Source organism: Tachypleus tridentatus, chromosome 9 (genome assembly GCF_004210375.1).
Source record: "Tachypleus tridentatus isolate NWPU-2018 chromosome 9, ASM421037v1, whole genome shotgun sequence".
Taxonomy (NCBI): domain Eukaryota; kingdom Metazoa; phylum Arthropoda; class Merostomata; order Xiphosura; family Limulidae; genus Tachypleus; species Tachypleus tridentatus.
The window spans coordinates 24,588,416-24,609,326 of NC_134833.1; the positions used below are offsets into that span (position 1 = coordinate 24,588,416).

The window sequence follows — 20,911 nt, forward strand, 5'->3', positions numbered from 1 at the left end:
CTTTTACAGCTTGGATGTTATGAACCTGTTAAGATTGCTTTGTCAGAATACATTTTGAAACAATTATATGGATGAAGCAGAAAAATCTTGGTTAACAAATATGTTCATTTCTATATCTCTGTGGATTGTTATATGTTTTAATTTACAGCTACTGAATATCTGGAAAAGTAAACTGTAGCATCTCCAACTCTTTTAACATGTTAATAATTCTAGAGAAAAATTCCCCACATTTTATCATGGAAAGACTGAGTAGTAAAGATCAGAAATGTATGGAAACTGATGCTGGAGATATTACAAACCTGAATGCGACAGTTCTGTCTAGTGATAATCAAAGTATTCTGGCTTTAGGTAGGTTGTTTAATTGAAAAGCACTCTTGAGATATGCTCTAGAATTTATTCTTTGATTGTATATATTGAAGTAACTTAGTAGTTTTATTACAGTTAGTTTTCCTGGAGATATCTCTCCTTTTTCACTGATATTTCCTGAATTTTCAGTATTAATCCTATCCATCCCTGAATATCTTATTTTTAAAAATTTCTCTGATAATTAATCCAAAATTGCATACAAAATAAAATTATAAATGTTATGATATGGTTTTAAGTTTATTTGTCTTGATAAAATAACTCATAAAATTCCAAATTACTAATTGTAAGTTTTGATTTGGCCTCCATCAAATTTGTAATGTTTAATTATATTTTCTGTATTCACTGATACAATTTGTCAGTAAAAACAAAGCTACAAACCTGTAAACTGTGATCTATTTACATTTTTATAATATCTACCTCTTACCTTGTATTATGAAACCTGTAAACTTTGTTGCTTCTTTTTTAGTTATTAACACAAATGGTTCAAAACTGTATTTTTCATGTTGATTGCAAAAAAGTGCAATATTTTCTTTTTTTGTCATTGATTTGTAATAAAGCTTCCTTCCTCCTTTATGTGAAAAGTTTTAAAAATTCACTGCTACATTTTGGGTATATTAAGGCTTTCCTTGAAATTATGGAAGTTTTTAGTAGTTTTATATAAGATGGGAAAAGTATGTTGACTTCTCTGCATTATTATTTTTTTGTTAAAGTAATTGTTTTTGTAGTTTATGTTTTGTGTATAAGAACTCATTCTGTTGTAACTTTATACAAAGTGGATCAGGTGAAGGTCCAGATCATGATGGAGTGTATTCCTTTTAAACACCATTTCATAAATTTGTAAAAGAAGGGAGAGATAAGTTTTATTTATAAAATAAACTACCATTTGTTTACATTTGTATAGTATCTACCTCTGACCTTATATTTAAAAAGATTTAGAACTCATAAAAGTCACAGTATTTAAAACATGCTTTATACACTAGATAATGATGGAGTGTACTGAAATAGAAATTTCATTTGTTTGATCAGTTTATGATTTACAGTAATGATAGCAATCACATTTAAATATGTTATTTCACTGAATGGTTCTTTTTTTAACATAAATATGAAAGGTAAATATTTAGGTAAAAACTATCTGATGCTGGTAAACTAAAAAGAAATAATTTTGTTATTTCAAGTTATATTGACTCTAATGCATATGGAGGCAATATATTTTGGCTTAATTTTCATGTACGTGTTAAAATGACGTGATTGCTAATTTGCTATGTGTTTGAGGGTCAGTGTTTTTATTGGGAATCCAAACTATAGCACTTCTAATCTCCCATAGTGAAAAGGTGGAGATGAAAAGTTTCTGGTCATTTAATGTTATGAAACTATAATATGTTCTTTTTTTGCACTTTGGGTCTATTAGATGTATATCTTTGGAAAAACAAAAATAATATTTTATAATTTTTTCATACATTATTAAACAATATTACTTTAGCATGTGTTTTTGTTTCTCAAATTTCAATAGCTAAGTCAAAATGGTTTGTCTACAGAATGGACTAATTGTGCTCTGACAACTGTGGGCATCAAGACAGTGATTTAATGATATTTACTAGAGTAATGGCCATTTATCTTTTGACTATCATATATTTTATTAAAATTAACATTGAGTGACAGGCAATAACATAAGCTACAACTTTATTTTTTAATATTTAAAAGTAAATTTGATATATTGGGATTATAGTCTTAAGGTGCAGAAAAGTCTTAATAAATAAACAAATCAAAGAATGACTTTAATATTGTTTTAACATTTTATGTGCTTGTGGTCTGAAAACAACAATCAATTTTGTTACATCCTGTACTTGGGAAATGGGAAGGTAAAATCTTTGTAAAATAATAAGTTACTATATTTTAAAACTGATGTTCTTTCCATAAAAGTAATAAAATATAGTTTCAATATACAATATTCTTATAGGTTTTTGGGTTATAGAAATATATATAACAGAGCAACATAATCTGATTTATTGTGATTTCAAAGAACAAGCTTATGTGAATCGTGTTAATAAGTGAATAGTGTTCTGTTAAGCACTTCTTATCAATCACATTAAAGTGCTATTACAGCTAAAACATTCATTTATGACACAATATTTTCCAGTTTATGATGATTTTTATCCAAATTGCAGTTCATTAACATTGACAAGGTTTTGACATCTTAACAAATCATGTCTAATATTCATTGAAATTATACACAAAACTTTTCTATCAAACTAAGAAACGTTATCTAAAACATAGATTACAGGGAAGATAACTGAAGATGAAACTTCATTCTTTCAAGATTAAGCCTTCTTTGACTATGAAGAAGTCCCAGGAATTTGTGGAGGAGTCTGGAAAAGATATTTTGGTTTACTTGACAGAAGATAACTCGTTGGTATCTAGTCATGTTTTTATAATTCATGTACATTACAAGTTGTATGCGAGGTGTCATATCACTATTTTAAGATGCAAGTTTAATTAAAGGACTGCAAGTAATCATGAGATAACAGTGAAATCACTTGTTTCACATAAGAAGAGTTAGTGAACAATATTTAATTTATTAGTGTTTATTAGTCTTAGTGCAGAGATATACAATGGGTTTCAGGCACTATCTACCTCAAGAAATGAAACTCCAGATTTTAGCATTGCAAGTCAGTAAACATATCACTAAGCAGTGGTGCAGTGTTAAATAAAGAAGTTGGGGAACATGTTTTAAAAGTGTTAGTATTATTTATATTTATCACATTTCTTATATATTAAAACACAAATTTCAGGAATATTAGCTATAATGAGATGGTTTTTGAACACCCAATTAAACGGTTCAGATCAGATGTAATTTGGTGCCCAATGTTCAGAAATTCTCTATATGCAGCAATTAAGTTTGAAAATGACAATCTGAAACATTTTTCAAGGAGTTCTATTTCCTTTTCATCAAAGCCTTGGTTTTTCTATGCTGGCCACTTGTTGAATTCTAAAGTACATAGCTCAGAAATTATGTTTGGAATGAAATTAGAAATGCCTGACCTTGATCCAGTTGGTTCATGAAAAGAATCTGTGAAACACTGTTGTCTAATATTTTTTATAATACTAGTTATAGGTTACTATGATTGAAACACCTTGTTGCTATCTGCCAGTTATTGCTATAAACTTCATTTCCTTAATGGTATTCCAAGAATTTTGACTTTACATTGTTTGTTAAAATAGTATAGTGCAGCAAATTAACTTGTCTGCATAAACTGTAGTAATATTTTCTGTGCATGGTTTTGGAAAGAAGAGGTAGTTTTAATACATTATATAAACACTGGTCAAATTTTGATTGATCTTTATCAATGTTACTACTAATTGACTTGAAATGGTAACACTAAGACATTTAACATTTCTAATCAGCTGAAACAGTTATGAATGAACTTACAACTCATCTAGTTTCAACATGTGTCATTTTTTTCATTTCTTCTTTCCGTTTTTATACTACTGGAAACTAAATTTGCTACTGTTGTAAGTATGGTAAAATAGAAAGACAATGTTCAAAAGCTCTTGCACACTTTGACATCTATAATGCTAAACCCCAACCAATCAGGGAGGATAACTAACAAGTTTATTGAATCAGATCACACTTTCTATAGAGAAATGTTGAAACTATTTTTTCCCATTTCTATACAATACTTTAGAGAATCACTATATTACATATAATATACTATTGTCTTCAAAGCTGGGAAAATAACTATCAGTAACATCAAAGTAGAGTGTTACTTAACAGTAATGTGATCAGTGGAAATTCATTGTTTGATTTTCACAAGGTTTCTACTTGAGCTGCTGAGAGTAAAATAAACATAGGAAATATGTGTCAAAAGATTAGAAGTGGAATATCTTGGGAGATTTACTGTGGAGTTTCATGATCCATGATGAAAAAAGTCCTGAGTGTTCTCTTAAGTTTCCAAGTCAGTTGCTTATAACATGATAACTACAGCAAATAAGTATGAAAAGTATAAACTCTGTCCATAAGTTATTTGGAATTATAACTAACAGAACTACACAATTTTATTTTCCAGTCATTTCTTTTACTATATTTTAATAAATACAACTTGAATGAAAGGGTTAATGAATCATTCTTCTAAAGGTGGACAAAATTTCATGAAGTTAGAAATTTCTAAGGTCTCAGTTGTTCGAAATTGTGAGGGTTGGAAGGGAATGGCATTCTGCTTAAACAGAAATGTAGTAGAAAGCTGTTCCCACACTATTACATCACTGCTGTTAACTTATGAAGAGAATGGTTTTTAATTTAAAGGTGGGGGACATTATTTAAATTTGGGGGGTAATATTTAAATTAAAGTAACATTTTTTTTATTCAGTAAACTTGAATATTACTTAATCTAATAAATTATGGCATAAGCTAAACAAAGGTATCATAATTAATAATTTGAAACATTGATAAATCACATAAACTAGGACTTAATTTAGAAAAATAATACATTAGTGGATTGCAATCTTTCTGACTACACTGTATAGGCCTATTTGACTAGCCTGTTGCTTTAGGCCTTGCATTTTACTTGCAGCAGTGGTTCTTGAAATCAATTACAAAACCAAAGTTTATTTATTACTTGTATAAGAAAGTTTTATAGACACAAGTGAAATAACACAAAATCACACTGAGGATGAAAATGTATAGCACATCAAGGCAGTAAACTAAACCTGATTATTTTGTTGCTTTAAATTAACACTACAGTCTCTATTAGTCAGTTGGTCAGCTGAAAGCTTACAAACATATAGTATCTAAGTTTGGAATTCGATTCTTCACAGTGGATGCAGTAAAATCAGAGAACACATTTTATATTAATTTTACAGGGAGACGAAAATCAAAGGAATGAAATGCCTAGTAAACCTGGCTAGAAAGACACAGTACATATCCCTGTCTTGTGTTAAATTATGACTTTAGTGAATAACTTTTGTAAACTGGCTGACCTTGTTCTAAAGATGCTCCTACTAAAATCAGGAGACATTATGCAGTTTTTCCAATGAGATTAAAAACCTTAAATAACATGGTGGCCAATATTCCCCCTAGAAACTTTGTGTCAGCCCTTCTAAAAGTTGGAATAGGGTAACTGTCAAGACTGAAAATACATATCAGTTTACTTTTCAGTAATATTTTAAACTGTTAAAGTAAAACACAAGCTTACCTGTTTTATGTAATGGATAAGAAAACAAAACACAGAACCATAACAATAGTATACAACTTAAGGTAAATATTATTCCTTCCTTATCACAAAAGTGTTATATCAAAGATCAAAGCACAAAGCTTAAACTTAAAATGAAATTATATTTGTAATTAATATTTCTTTTGTATAAATATGGGAAAATATCTATTTTTGTTGTTGTTCTTCCTGTTAACTTCCTATAGCACATTTGAAATTAAGTTGAACAAGGCCTAAAAAAATATTCTGTCATTACTTCTGTACACAAAGATATTTCAGGATATATTTGTTTAGAAAGAAACTTCTGTTACCTTGAATAAGACTAGTTGAGTTTCATGTTCATGAAAAGTATATTAAATAAATGATTGGTCTGTGTATGACAGATACTGCAATAGTGCCATCCAGAGGATCACAGAACAATTTGTTCTGGAAACAATTTCTGAGATACCCATACAATAACTGGAGAAGAAGAACCAATTTGTCACAGATTAAGTGACAGCTAAGTTTATCACAGCTGCTAAATCAGAAGTCAAGTATTTGTATTTCTTCATTTGTATATTTGCAGCAGCAACATTTGTTTTCAACACAGGAAATAAGGCCAAGACATCTTTTACGAGCTAAAAGAACTTCAACATGCAGAACTGATGCAGTAACTTGCTTTGTGGAACCTACAAACAAATGATGAAAACCACTCACATATTGTTGGTAAGTATAAGTTTAGAAAATAATATCAGCAGAACATGATAGAAGGATACTGTTATTTTGAATCCACTGTTGTTATTTGTGTAATGCACCACAAGCCAGCATTCATCAAAATTAAGGTTGCGTGTCCTGCAGCTGTAATCAGAACATTAAAATCGTAGATGAATTGTGTTTCTTTTTGAAATAAAACAGCAGTGAAGTTTATATATTACCACTGCTCAGAAATCACTATGATCACACTGTCGTGTACAAAAGCAATAAAAGTTTCAAAGCTCAAACATTTTCATGTTTGAAGTGTAGCTCTTGCTTAACGTAAAATAGAAGCTATTTCTTTTTATTTCAAGTAGACATGATTTTTATTAAAAAAACATGAGGGCTATCAGCACGAGCTCTTCCTAGTTCAGTGCTAAAAGACGAGAGAAGGGAACTAGTCATCACCCCCACTCCCACCAACTCTTGAGTTATTCTTTTCTTAACAATATCACATAGAATAAATGATTTTAAAATCATACACACTGTAAATAATATAAAGGAAATTAAATAAAATATTTAATAATACATCAAGGAAATTACAAATATAATTTATATTTATTCTTATGATAAATTCCCGAACCCTAATTGTATTAAATGTTTTAAATTGGATGACTTTATTTCAATATTCTTATTCCAATAAGACAACACTGCAGGACGAAACTTTTTACTGTCTTTTTAATAATGATATTTTTCCTGTCTTTAATATATTGTATTTTGCATTTCAACTTCTTCTGTTTATTGAACTCATTCAGTTAAAATGCCAAAAATGAACAGTACCAAAATAAGGATCAAACATGAGGATTTGGAAGGAATGTGTAGTGTGTTTTTACAAATTTTGATGGTTAATAATTATCACAACAAATGGTTCTCAAAAGAACTAATAATCAAAATTTTGAATCACAGAACAGTAAAATTGGTTTTAATGTGTTTGTCAAGTTGCAATAAATTAATAAAAATATATGTTAGAATAATTTAAGTTCAATATGAAACTACTTTCTTAATGAGTGACATACAGAAATTGAAAACACAAACCTGTGTTTTTTTCATTAACAGTGCTATTTCATGACATGAGTAAAAGTGTAATGCAATCCACATCACATTAAAATATCTGCAAGGCCTAAAGTTTAAAAACAAAACTGTAACAATGATTCCTCTGGAGCCCAGGTTATTAATAAATCAGTGTGAACCTTTACTTCCAGCAGTGAGAAAAATAAATTTTGCCTTTGCTGATTGACAATGCTAGAAACATTTTGAAGTAAATAACATCACATTTTGTTATTGAACTAATGTTAACAGGTTTAATGTTGTTACTTTTAGATGAACTGTTTTATTTCAAAACTAAGCTTTCTTTGTAATAAATAATATATTTGGACTGTCTCTACTTTTTTTAGCATTTTCAAATTAATGCACAAGCTTTCAGGTAAATCACTTAAATCTTCTATAAGTGCAAGACATTTGATAAACAACAGGATATAAGGTAACAATTCAAATCACAAGTTGCATTGCAACAACAAAAACAAAACGTGTCTAATACATTAAAAGAAATGTTACAAGGTGAAGAAACATAGCAAGCAATACTATAATTGTGGTTTGTTATGCTAGAAAATAAAAGGAACAACAGCAACAAGGTAAGATAGATAAGAAAATAAAAATAAAATTAGGTTATTAAAATAACATTTTACAGTTAATGCATGAATTGATACAAGTGGTTATAAGGGTAGGTTTAATTGTTACTACTGTGATGCTATAAGTGTAAAAAATAAAAATGATGACAAAAGTAACAGGAATGGACAATTTTGATGTAATTAGAATAACTTGCACATAGATGTGGTGATGACAAATTTCTTTAAAATGCAGGTTTGAAGGTTGTTGATAAAGTGCAAAAGAGGAGTGGCATTATTTGCCCTTTTAGTTGTGGGGGCATTGTAATATGACGGTCATTCTCACTAGTTGTTCAGTAAAAGAGTAGCCCAAGAGTTGGTGGTTGGTGGTGGTGATTAGTCTTACACTGCTAAATTAGGGATGGGTAGCACAGATAGGCCTAGTGTAGCTTTGCACGAATTCAAAAACAAACATACCAAGTGAGACCTGAGAATATGCACCTGAGTATTATTACTGATACACATGCGAGTGTATTATTATAATGACGCGAGCTAACTTAAAAACAAATTCAAAAAGTGTGACTGCCATAGTTTGAAAAAGAAATAACTTAACACCTGAATATTCCTCTGATACTGAAGGTGTAAACTGAGTATTACTTATCCACATGCATGTGCATCTTCTTAATGAAGTCAGCTAGCAAAAACCACCATAAAGAAGAAATGGTTCCTGATACTACAAATAAAAATCACAAGGAGAGAAAGAAACTCGTGTGCACATGCATGTTTATGTTTTACTGTTATAGCTTCACAACAAAAGAATCTATGAACTTGAAATTTTGCATCGATATTAAGTGAACCCTAAGGGTTTGCATCAGTATATTATAACTTGTCTTCTTGAGTGTGCTTATCTTTTTGTGTTAAAATCTATAAACAAAAGAGATATGATCATCATATCTCTAAGGAAAGTATCTAGAAACCTGAGAGTTTGCACTAATACTAAGCAAACACCGAGGGTCTGCATTTGAGTATTGTCATTTATCAACAAGAATTTGCACGTGTATATGCATAACTTTCTAATGAGGCAAGCTCGTGAAAACGTACTTACAAAAAAAGTGATATTTTATATTACAAATTATAAATATAAATCACAGACAAATAGATATGTGCCCATTTTTTTAAATAGTAAAATCTAGCAAAAACAAAGAAGCACAAAGAAATGAAATAGTTCCTTACACGACAACTTCTTATGTGTGAAAAGCCAATCCATTTTGATAACAATGCATTCCAACATAATATTTATATTACTCTGCTTAGCAATAATTTCATAATCTAATATTGTTGTTAAGAGTTTCTGAAAGTATCAAATAAAATGTATAAAAAAAAAACTGAGAAAAAATAAACTTGTTGATATGTAAAACTGGCTGGTATGAGTAGATAAAGCTCCATGTTGAGGAGTGAACAACGTTTGATCTTCTTCTTCATTGTGAACCTGACGATGACCAAAGAAGGTCAAAATGTTGTTCATTCCTCTACATAGAGCTTTCTTTACCCATACCAGCCATTTTTACATATATATTTTTCTCTACAAGTGGGTTTTCTTGTCATCACAGAAACTTCTTGATTTCTAATCAGAGGCTCTGTTAATTGAATAAATTCGTTTTTAGTTTTTAAAATTAAAATTGGAAGACAAATAAATATGTTGTTTTTTGAATTTCACACAAAGCTACTCAAAGGCAATCTGTGATAGCCGACCCGAATTTTCCAGTATATGATTAGAGGGAATGCAGCTAGTCATCACCACTCAGTGCCAATTTTTTACCAACAAATTGAGAGTGACCACACATTATAATGCCCCTTGGGTGAAAGGGCGAGTATGCTTGGTGTGACCTGGATTTGAACCTGCAACCATTTGATTTCAAGTCCAATGCCTCAACCACCTGGCCATACAGGGCCATAAAGAAAACAGATAAAACTTATTCGTTGTTTCAGAGACTGTACCACCAGATGCTAATTTTAGGACATGCACACGCAGGTGTTTATTTTCTGGAAGCACAGGCTTGTAAATTTGCATATGTGTGTGGAAGTGCTCATTTTCACACATAGCACATGCACAAATTATTATAAGTGCATGCAGGTGGTGATTTTGTATTTGGGCACACAAGTGCTTATTTTCGTACATGCACACACAGTTGCATAATTGGTAAATACACTCGCAGGTGCATATTTTCATACATGTACATGCAGGTGTATCTTTTGTAGTTATTGCAGGCTGGTGTTCATTTTTGTACATGCAAGTAGGTGAGAAAATAGGTACATGCACTCGCAGGTGTTGATTGCACAGGTGCTTATGTCCGCACTGTACTACTTCTGTATGCTTACCCTGGGTAGAGTAATCAGTGTTCATCTGCATTATCACTGTATGTTGTATTGTAGGTTCAGTAATCAATGTTTATCTGTTTTATCTCTGTATGATATAGCTTGGGTACAATAATAAATGTTCATCTGTACTAACTCTGTATGTTATATACTGAGTTGTATAATCAATGTTCATATATACACCTGTATGCCACATCCTGGTACAGTAGTTAATGTTTATGTGTTTTCCCTCAATATATTATATCCTGGGTATAAAAATCAATGTTTATCTGTACTACCTCTTTATGTTATATCTCGGGTAAAATAATCAATAATCATCTGTTTTACCCCTGTGTTTTTTTTCATGGTTCAATAATCATATTTATCTGTTTTAAACTCTGTATTTTAAATCCAGGGTACAATATTCTGTGTTTATCTGCTTTACCTGTATGTCATATCCATGGTACAGTGTTCAATGTTTATCTGCTTTACCTCTATATGTTATATCATTTGTACAAGAATCAATGCTTAACTGTTCTAACTGTCTATGTTATATCCTGGGTACATTAATGATTATTCATCTGTTTTACCTCTGAAAATTATATCCTGAGTACAATAATCAATGTTTATCTGCTTTACCCCTCCTTGTTTTATCCAGGAAACAGCAATCAATGTTAAAATGTTCTAACTCTGTTATATTTTGGTTGAGGAATAAATGTTTTTCTGTTTTAACTCTGTATGTTATATCGTGATAACAGTAATCCATTTTCATCTGCACTACTTCTGTATCTTATATCCTGGCTACAGCTATCAACATTCATGTTTTACCAGTGTATGTTATATCAAGGGTACAGAATTCAATTTTCATTTGTTCTACCTCTGTATGCTATATCCTGGGTAGAGAAATTAATGTTCATCTGTTTTACTTCTCTATGTTTTATCCTTGATTCAGTAATCATTGTTCATCTGTTTCACCAATGTATGCCATATCTTGGGTATGGAAATAAATATTTATCTGTTTTTCAACCTCTGTATGTTATATTCTGGGTAGAGTAATCAATGCTCACCTGATCTACCTCTTTATATCATTTCCTGATTACAATAATCAATGTTCATCTGCACTACCTATGTGTTGTTATATTCTGGGTACAGTAATCAATTTTCATCTGTTATACCTGTATTTGTTATTTCCCTTGTACAATAATCAATGTTCATCTGCTCTACTTTTGTATGCTGTATCCTGGGAACAGGAATCATTGTTTATCTGCTTTATCTCTGGATATTATATCCTGGGTACAGTAATCAATGTTCATTTGTACGACCTGTGTATTGTTATACAGTGGTACCTCGGTTCTCTAATGACTCCTTCTCGAACATATTGTTTGAGAAAAAATGTCTCGGTTGTCGAACATAAACTTCGGTTCCCGAACCAAGCTTTGTGGCCCAAATCCCTGAAATAACCTGGCTGATGACCCGAACAACCCTTCAGTTATTTTTGGCCCACGCCAAGCTTGCCCAAAACATTGTACCTGCACTTGTTGCTCAGGTCACGCCCCCACTAAAATCTGCTGTGAAAGTTCTCCTTTTTCTTTTTTTTCTTTTTGTTTTTCTAAATATTCTGGTTAAATAAGCCACCATGGGATCAAAGAAGGATAATGAAAGCAGCAAACCAAAAAGAAAAGTTGTTAGAGCCACAATAGAAGTGAAAAAGATCTCATAGCAAAGTATGAGAGTGGTGTTTGCAGGTCTGACCTTGCTACATAGTTTGGTATGGTGAAGTCTACAGTCTGCACCATACTGAAAAATTAAGAGGTCATCAAAGGAGCTGATGTTGCAAAAGGAGTGACAGTGCTTACAAAACAAGGATCACAAACAATGGAAGAGGTAGAGAAACTGTTGTTGATTTGAGTAAATGGAAAACAGTTAGATAGTGATAGCATTTCTGAGGGCTTCATTTGTGAGAAAGCAAAGCAGTTGCATGCTGACCTCCTGAAAAAACACTCCTGGAACGAGTGCTGATACAAGTGATGCCTTTAAGGCTAGTAGGGGGTGGTTTGAAAAAGTGGCATACATAGTGTGATGAGACATGGGGAGGGTACCAGGCAGAAACAAACCTCATTAGACAAGTTTTTAGTGAGAAATAGGTCCAGTGAGTCTCAAGCAAGTTGTAGCAGTGCAAAGACACAGAAAAGAAAAAGAACCCCAGAGGAAAGTTACTTGACAATTTTATGGAAGGTGACTCCACTTCCAAACAATAATAACCCTCCCACTCTCCATGTTCCTCACCACCACAGGTAAAGTGCAGTTAAATTTTTATTTATTGTTTTTTTATTATATGTTTATACTTTTTTGTGGTTGACTTTATGCATGTAAGTATTATTATACAGGTATAAATAAGCAATATTTCTACTTAAAATGCTTCATAATGCTTAATTTTTGGAGCTATTATATCCTGGGAAGAGGAATCAATGTTTATCTCTTTTAACTTTGTAAATTATATTCTGGGAACAGTATTCAGTTTTCGTCTGTACTATCTCTGTATCTTATATGCTGGGTAGAATAATCAGCATTCATATGTGTTACCTCTTCATGTTATATCCTGATAGAATAATCAGTGTTCATCTGTTCTGCCACTTTTTGTTTGATCATGAGTACAATGTTTATCTGTTCTACCTCTGTATGTTATATCTTGGGTAGAATAATCAATGTTCATTTGTGCTCCCTCTGTATGTTATATACTGGGTACAGAAATATGCATTCATCCATTCTACCTCTGTATGTTATATATTGGGTAAAATATTTAATGTACAGTCGTCAGTGCTTATCTGTAAAACCTTCGTATTGTTATATCCCGGGTACAATAATCAAAGTTCATCGGTTCTGCCTTTGAATGTTACATCCATGGTAATCAATGTTCATCTGTACTACCTCTGTATGTTATATTTTGGTTACAATACTCACTGTTCACCTGTTCTACCTTACTATGTTATTTCCTGGGTAAAATAATCAATGATCATCTGTACTCCTTCAGTATGTTATATCCTGGGTACAATAATCAACGTTCATCAATTCTACCTCTGTATATTATATCCTGGGTAGAGAAATTAATATTTATCTGTTTTAACTATGTATTTTTATAGTGGGTGCTGTAATCAGTGTTCATCTGTTCATCCTCTGTATCTTATATCCTGGGTATAATTATCCATTTTCATCTGTACTCACTGTATATGTTATATCCTCAGTAGAGTTATCAATGCTCATCTGTTTTACCTCTGTATGTTATGTCCTTGGTGCAGTTATAAATGTTCATCTGTTTTACCTGTGCATTTCATATCTGGATATCGTAATCAATGTTCATCTGTTTTACCTCTGGTTACAATAATGAATGTTTATCTGTTTTAGATCTGTATTTTATATCTCGACTACAATGATCATTGTTTATCTCTTTACCCTAGCATTTTATATCCTGGGTACAGCAATCAATTTTCAAATGTTCTACCTCTCCTTTTTATATTGTGTGTAGAGGAATAAATGTTTATCTGTTTTAACTCTGTATGTTATATCATGAGTACAGTAATCAATGTTCATTTATATCCTGGGTACATGTGCTCTATCTCTGTAAGTTATATCCTGGGCACAGTAATCAATGTTCATCTGTTCTACCTCTCTATGTTATGTCATGGGCACAATAATCAATGTTCGTCTGTTCTACATCTGTATGTTGTATCCTAGGTAGAGGAATCAATGTTTATCTGTTTTATCTTTGTATGTTATATCTTGGGTACAATAAACAATGTTCATCTATTTTACCTCATGATGTTATATCCTTGGCACAATATTCAATGTTTATCTGGGTAGAGTGATCAAAATTCATCAGTACTACCTCTGTATGATACATTCTGGGTACAATAACCATTGTTCATCTGTTTTACTTCTCTATGGTATATCCTGGGTACAATAATAAATGATCATCTGTACTTCCTCTGTATATTATATTCTAGGTATAGTTATCATTGTTCATCTCCTCTACCTCTGTATATTGTGTCTTGGGTAGAGGAATCAATATTCATCTGTTTTACCTCTGAATGTTATATTCTTGGAACAGTATTCAATGATTATCTGTTTTATGTCTGTATTTTGTATCCTGTGTGCAATAATCAATGTTTATCTGCATTACCCTAGTATGTTATATCCAATGTACCTCAATAATTTTTCATCTCTTTCACGTCTATATATTATATCCTGGGTACAGTAATCAAAGTCCATCTGTTCTTCCTTTATTTATTATATCCTGAGTACAATAATAAATGTTCATCTGTACTACCTCTGCAGTTTATATCCTCAATGCAATTATCAATGTTTATCTGTTTTGCCTCTCTGTGTTCTATCCTGGGTAATATAATCAATTTTCATCAGTTCAACCTGTGCATGTTATATCCTGGGTAGAGGAATCAATGTATATCTCTTAACTTTGTAGGTTTATCGTGGGTGCAGTAATAAATGTTCATCTGTACTACCTCACTGTGGTGTATACTGGGTAAAATAATCAATTTTCATCTGTACACCCTCTGTATCTTATATCCTAGGTACAGTGATCAATGTTCATATGTTTCACCTCTGTATGATATATCCTGGGTATAGAAACCAATGTTCAACTGCTCTACCTGTGTATGTTATATCCTGGATACAGCAATCAATGTTCACCTCTATATTATATCCTGGGAACAGTAATCAATGCTCATGTGTTTTACCTCTGTATATTATATCCTGGGTACAATATCAATGTTTATCTGCACTACATCTGTTTTTTATATCCTTGGTACAATAGTCAGTGTTCATCTGTTCTACCTCTGTCTGTTATATTCTGGGTACAATAATCAATGTTTATCTGCACTACATCTGTTTTTTTTATATCCTTGGTACAATAGTCAGTGTTCATCTGTTCTACCTCTGTCTGTTATATTCTGGGTACAATACTCAGTGTTCATGTGTATTGAGTCAGTATGTTACATCCTGGCTACAGAAATCAATGTTCATCTGTTGTACCTCTGTTTGTTGTATCCTGGGTACACTGATCAATATTTATCTGTTTTACCTTTGAATGTTATATCTTGGGTACAACATTCAATGTTTATCTGCTTTTCCTTCTATGTTATATCCTGGGTAAAGTAATTAATGATCATCTTTCCTTCTTCTGTATGTTATATTTTGGGTACAATAATTAGTTTTCATTTTTCTACCTCCTATGTTGTATCCTTGATAGAATAATCAATGTTTATCTGTACTACCTCTTTATGTTATATCATGGGTACAGTAATCAATGAATATCTTTTTTAGCTCTGTATGTTATATCCTGGGTACAATAATAAACGTTTATTCTCTATCATAGCAATTAATTACAGTTTTATAGTCTGTGATTAATCTCCATAAAAGGTAATGTTCTCTCTGTTGATTGGTTCTTGATGATATGATTTTAAACGTACAGTTACTTGTGTACTCTACACTTATGTGGTTGTGTTTTATCTTTATTATTTTTCCTGTTTTGTGTTCTTAGTGTTTTAAACATGACCCCAGTAAATTTTATATCAGAAAATTTCTGGATATTAAAAAAAAAAATTGAATGTAGAAGAATATACTTGTAATTTCTTTATATAAACATTACTTGAAAGACAATAGGTGTAATAGGCATTTATATCCCAAAAATATTTTGTTTGTTGTTGAGTACAAAGTTACATTATAAGCTCTTAACTGGTAGAGGGAGCATTGGCAAATTTAGGTAAGGGGTAGATGGGTCCCAGCTCCACTGCCTATGGTCTTAATGGGAACCCATTGATGATTTTATTCTATGTAAAACTAAATAAGATGTAGGGACCACAAAAATTATTAGCTCCTGAGATCACAGAAATTTTAACCTGCCACAGAGAGGGAGCAGTTTGTTTGTTTGGATTGAATTTCACACAAACTATATATGAGATAGCTGCGGTAGCAGTCGCTAATTTAGCAGTGAAAAAGTAGAAGGAAAGCAGCTAGTTATCACCATCCAACAACAGGTCTTGAGCTAATATTTTATCAAGGAATAGTGTGATGTACCGTGACTTATAATGCCCCTGCAGCTGAATGGGTGAGTACATTTGATGTAATGGTGATTCAAATTTGCGACTCTCAGATGTAGAGTCAAGTGCCCTAATCATCTGGACATGTTTTGATTGGAATTTGGTATAAAATTTCAAAGAGCCTGCAATTTGCCCTCCATGGGTATTGAAACCCAGGTTCTAGTGTTGTAAAATTGCAGATATCCCATTGTACCACATGGGGGCCAGAGGTTTGTTTGTTTGTTTTTTGCACAAAGCTACTCGAGGGCTATCTGTGCTAGCCGTCCCTAATTTAGCAGTGTAAGACGAGAGGGAAGGCAGCTAGTCATCACCACCCACCGCCAACTCTTGGGCTACTCTTTTACCAACGAAAAGTGGGATTGATCGTCACATTATAACGCCCCCACGGCTGGGAGGGCGAGCATGTTTGGCACGACTCGGGCGCGAACCCGCGACCCTCAGATTACGAAGCGCACGCCTTAACGCGCTAGGCCATGCCAGAGGAACAGACAACGTAAATGCGATAGTAGCAACTTTCATCTAACAATTATAAATGTTGCTTTAAAAGTAGACTAAAATAGTCAAATTATTTTGTTATTATCCTTCTAACAGTTTAAAATTTAGTTTTCAACCACTTCAGTGAATACCTTACAACCCTGAATAATGATATTATTATGATACTGTTTTGAAAAGAGACAAAAGGAAAGATATATATGATTATTAATTAACTTAAAGTATTTCATAAAATGAATTATTTATATTGTTATTTCATCATTCTTAAGCTATCGTCGGAGGTAAATGTGTGCTTTTATTTTCTAAAAAAATAAGTAAACTTAACTTATAGACATTAATAGAGGATTGGCTATTTTTGTTCTCTTTCTTTTAGATCAAAGACATACTGAGCTCTCTGTAGTGTCCACTGTTGGGAATTGAACACCAGATATTTGTAAACCTTCCGCTGTTCCACCAGGGAACACAGGGGACTAACTAGTATATTTATGTGGTACATGATTTCTTGCTTTTATTGAGTGTATATTGCACCATATTTGAAGGTTATGTTAACTGGCGTATTAGCCACAAATATCAAATGTTTTATAAACGTCACTGTACTGAAAACTTTTTCTACGTGTTATAAATTTTAATAAAGTAATAGTTTGTCTCAGAATCTTTAAGGAGACTCGATAAACAAAATGATTGATTTGAATATATAATTAACCTATTACTGTAAACAGTATACCAAATGGAATTGGTGCTTAGAGACTGGGCTGATTTTGAACAATATGTTTTAAAATGTGAACAACTATCCTAAATGTTAACAAGCGTGGACAATACGTGTACCTTAAGGCTGCAAATACCACATTAAAATACAACACTATTCAAAATATCGAAACAACATTGCACAGTACTAATAGAGCTAGCTGTAAGATAAATTCACTGTTGCAATGTTCGTGTACTCACGGTATCCATCTTACACGCTTTTGGTTGGTCATCGATAAGCTTACAGATTGAAAAGGCTTAAACCTAGGGTTTTACTTTCTGCGATGAAGAAAACGCAAATAGCAGCAACAAATCGTTTTGTGCTTGAAAAACAATATCCATCTTGTGCTATTTCGTCCTTCAAATGTTCATTTTGCCATCTGTAAGGCAATGTGCAAAGACTGCATGAAGTTTTCGGTTCTAGTAATTTAGAATTTTTTCTTTTGTGAAATTCTTACTTAACAACCAGAAGTATCCATCTCCTGGACAGAAGTTATGTTAATTTGTGATTACAGAAAAGTTGTCGTAAGACATAAAATTTGTTTCTCTGATACGCAATTAATTGTAAAAAAATCCCTGTAGAAACCGCAAAATTGAAAGTTTATTTTTTCACGTAAACCCCATGAACGATCCATCGTCAGAAGGTAAGGTCGTAGTAGAAAACACAAAAACGGCCATAAAAGCCGCAAAGCGCAAAATTCAAACCTAAAAACTGTATGTACTTCTACATGGAGCTAATGAACCATCATATCCATCCACACCTTGCGAAGTTGTTTCGTGGACAGAAAATAAACAATACTATTATATATATGCAAAAACCTAAACCCTCAACCTTAAAATCATCTTCTTATGGAAACGTAATGTCATAATATTTCTAATCGACGGGGAAATTTTACACTGATCTCAGGAAAAAATAATTCACATATTTAAATTTTGTGCTTTAAAAGAGCAACTGTAAGAATTAGTTTTTTACTTGTTTTCAAAACTATACAATGTATCCGTACATTGCTCATCCCAGATAATCGAACCCTGGATTTTATCTCTAAATATATAGACAGACTACAATGGAACTAACTGCGTTATTTTTGAAGGCTGTCTCAACTAAATTGATGTTTAAAGGCACAGAAGATATAAACATCTAACTTTATTTTTATGTTGATAAAATATTAAATTACAACTTGTTGTTTGACTTTTATATTTTAAAGAAGATTTAAAGTTCATGTTTATTTCATTATCGAAAGATTTAAGTCGTGAAAAGTGTTACACACTATTATAAGAAATGGTGGCGACACGATAGGTATTCTAGTGAATTTGGATCCTCTGATTGCTTGTTTAAATTCTCGCAAAACAATTCTAGGGGCAGAGCGTGGCCAGGTAGTTAAGGCATTCGACTCGTAATCCGCGGGTTCGAATCCCCATTATACCAAACATGCTAGGGTTAGCTGCGCTAGCCGTCCATATTTCATCTGCAGATAGAAAGAGAGGGAAGATAAGTAGTCTAAAGTATCCACCTGTAACTTTTACCAAGGAATAGTGAGTTTTACTATCACAATATTTTTCCGTCACAGATGTTCGACGATGTGCTTTGATCCTATAACACATAGATTGTGAGTCTTTTGCTGAGACAGTGAGTCCACATAAAACTTGACAGCATTTTTTATTTGCTTGGAATTGAACCCAAATATACACAATGCGCTGTCTGTGCTTTGCCCATCACGAATATCTAAACTGTTTTAACGGTTTGAGTCAGACATACCGCTGAGCCATAGGGAAGCATCTGAGAGCGAATTTGGATAAAATGCTTGAAGGAGACAAGAGAAATGTTAAGGAAACCCATTATAATTTCAGAAATACTTTATTGTTGTTTGTATTTACGCTTGCCAGTAAGTTAAAGAGAAGGCATAATTCACGAGACAATCGAACATAATATTTAGGTTCTAAATTTAAAAAATGTAAACCACACTATATATTTAAATGTTTAGCAATTAGCTCAAAGAGCTGTAGAAGAAATTATTATTTTATTTGAAATGGTAATTACATTCTCTCTCTAGAGTTCTATTGTTTGTATAATTATATAACAGTGCACTTTTCAGGGTAGTTAATTCGAATAAACTGAAAATCATTTCTTTAGATGTCAGTGTTGGTTATATTACACAGAAATAAATATAACTTCAAATACTGACTGCTCTATCTGGGGAGAAAATAACAAAAAATATTTTAATATGGGACAATAAATGTCTTAATAATGTTGACAATAATAATCTTAGGGAAACAGATAGGTTCAATAAACCGGTTTAACACACAAATACGATACCCTATAACATAAGCGTTTTCAATATGAGGACATTTCTTCTTCAAGTACAAAAGTACAAACTCAGATTGTTAGCCTCTGAATAATAATAATTAACGATGTAACAATTGTATAAACAGTTTAAAATTATTTCACTCTATATAAACGACCCACAGAAACATGAAAAGTAATAAAAAAAATACACCTACAACGAATGGAAACAGGGTCTGGAAGGTAAAGAACCAAGTATTTCAGCTACTACACCACATGATAATCTTAGTCACCTTCGAGAACTTAAAAAAATAAGAAAATATGTTTGTTTTTTATTTATTATTTGTAATTTTATACAAGAAGAATATCATAAGTATAAGCCAAATATTTTTTAAGAAAATCAGCCGATTTAAACTTCGTACTTATAAATAATACATAAACCAAAGATCCTAATTCTCGTGGAATAGCACTATTATATCGAAACAATCTCAAAATAATAACTATCCCCCACATTAACATACCCTGTACCACTGAGATCATTATTTTCAAACATACTGACTTCGGTTGTACAATAACTAACTCATTCAAAACACTTTAGAAACTCAGTAACCTAGCATTTATAAATTCCGACGCTATGAAACAATAACAGATTCACTACAGGTTTTTAAATATGAGATAAACTTCGAGAGTTAACTTATGAAAGTTATTGCCAGTTTGTTTGTTTTTGAATTTCTCGCAAAGCTACTCGAGGGCTATCTGCTTACACCAGAAATTGCAGCCACTAACATTCAACCTCAACAAAACAAATTTAGTGAAAACTGCCAAAAATATGGAATTAAAACAAACACAGCAAAGACACAATTAGTGATATTTTCAAAATCAACGAAACATCAGAAAGTACATACCCAGATTTACATGAACGGAGAGCTTCTCCAGACTGCTACATCTGCAAAATTTTAGGACTAACACATGATTCTAAACTTACCTGGATAAAACGTGTAAATAACATAAAAATTCAAA

The 20,911-nt window shown here is 32.0% G+C and overlaps 1 long non-coding RNA gene across 4 annotated transcripts; it reads left to right on the forward strand.

Annotated features, from left to right (window-relative positions):
- The first annotated feature begins 229 nt into the window (after positions 1 to 229).
- On the forward strand, positions 230 to 17,506 carry LOC143224866 (uncharacterized). Of its 4 annotated transcripts, XR_013013471.1 has the most exons (3): positions 242 to 348; positions 6,136 to 6,275; positions 17,240 to 17,500. It is a non-coding gene; the product is annotated as an uncharacterized LOC143224866 (long non-coding RNA). The 4 variants fall into 4 exon arrangements; XR_013013472.1 differs by lacking the exons at positions 6,136 to 6,275; positions 17,240 to 17,500 and adding an exon at positions 2,641 to 3,092 and having other exon boundaries at positions 230 to 348; XR_013013470.1 differs by lacking the exon at positions 242 to 348 and having other exon boundaries at positions 5,333 to 6,275; positions 17,240 to 17,506.
- The last annotated feature ends 3,405 nt before the right edge of the window (positions 17,507 to 20,911 follow it).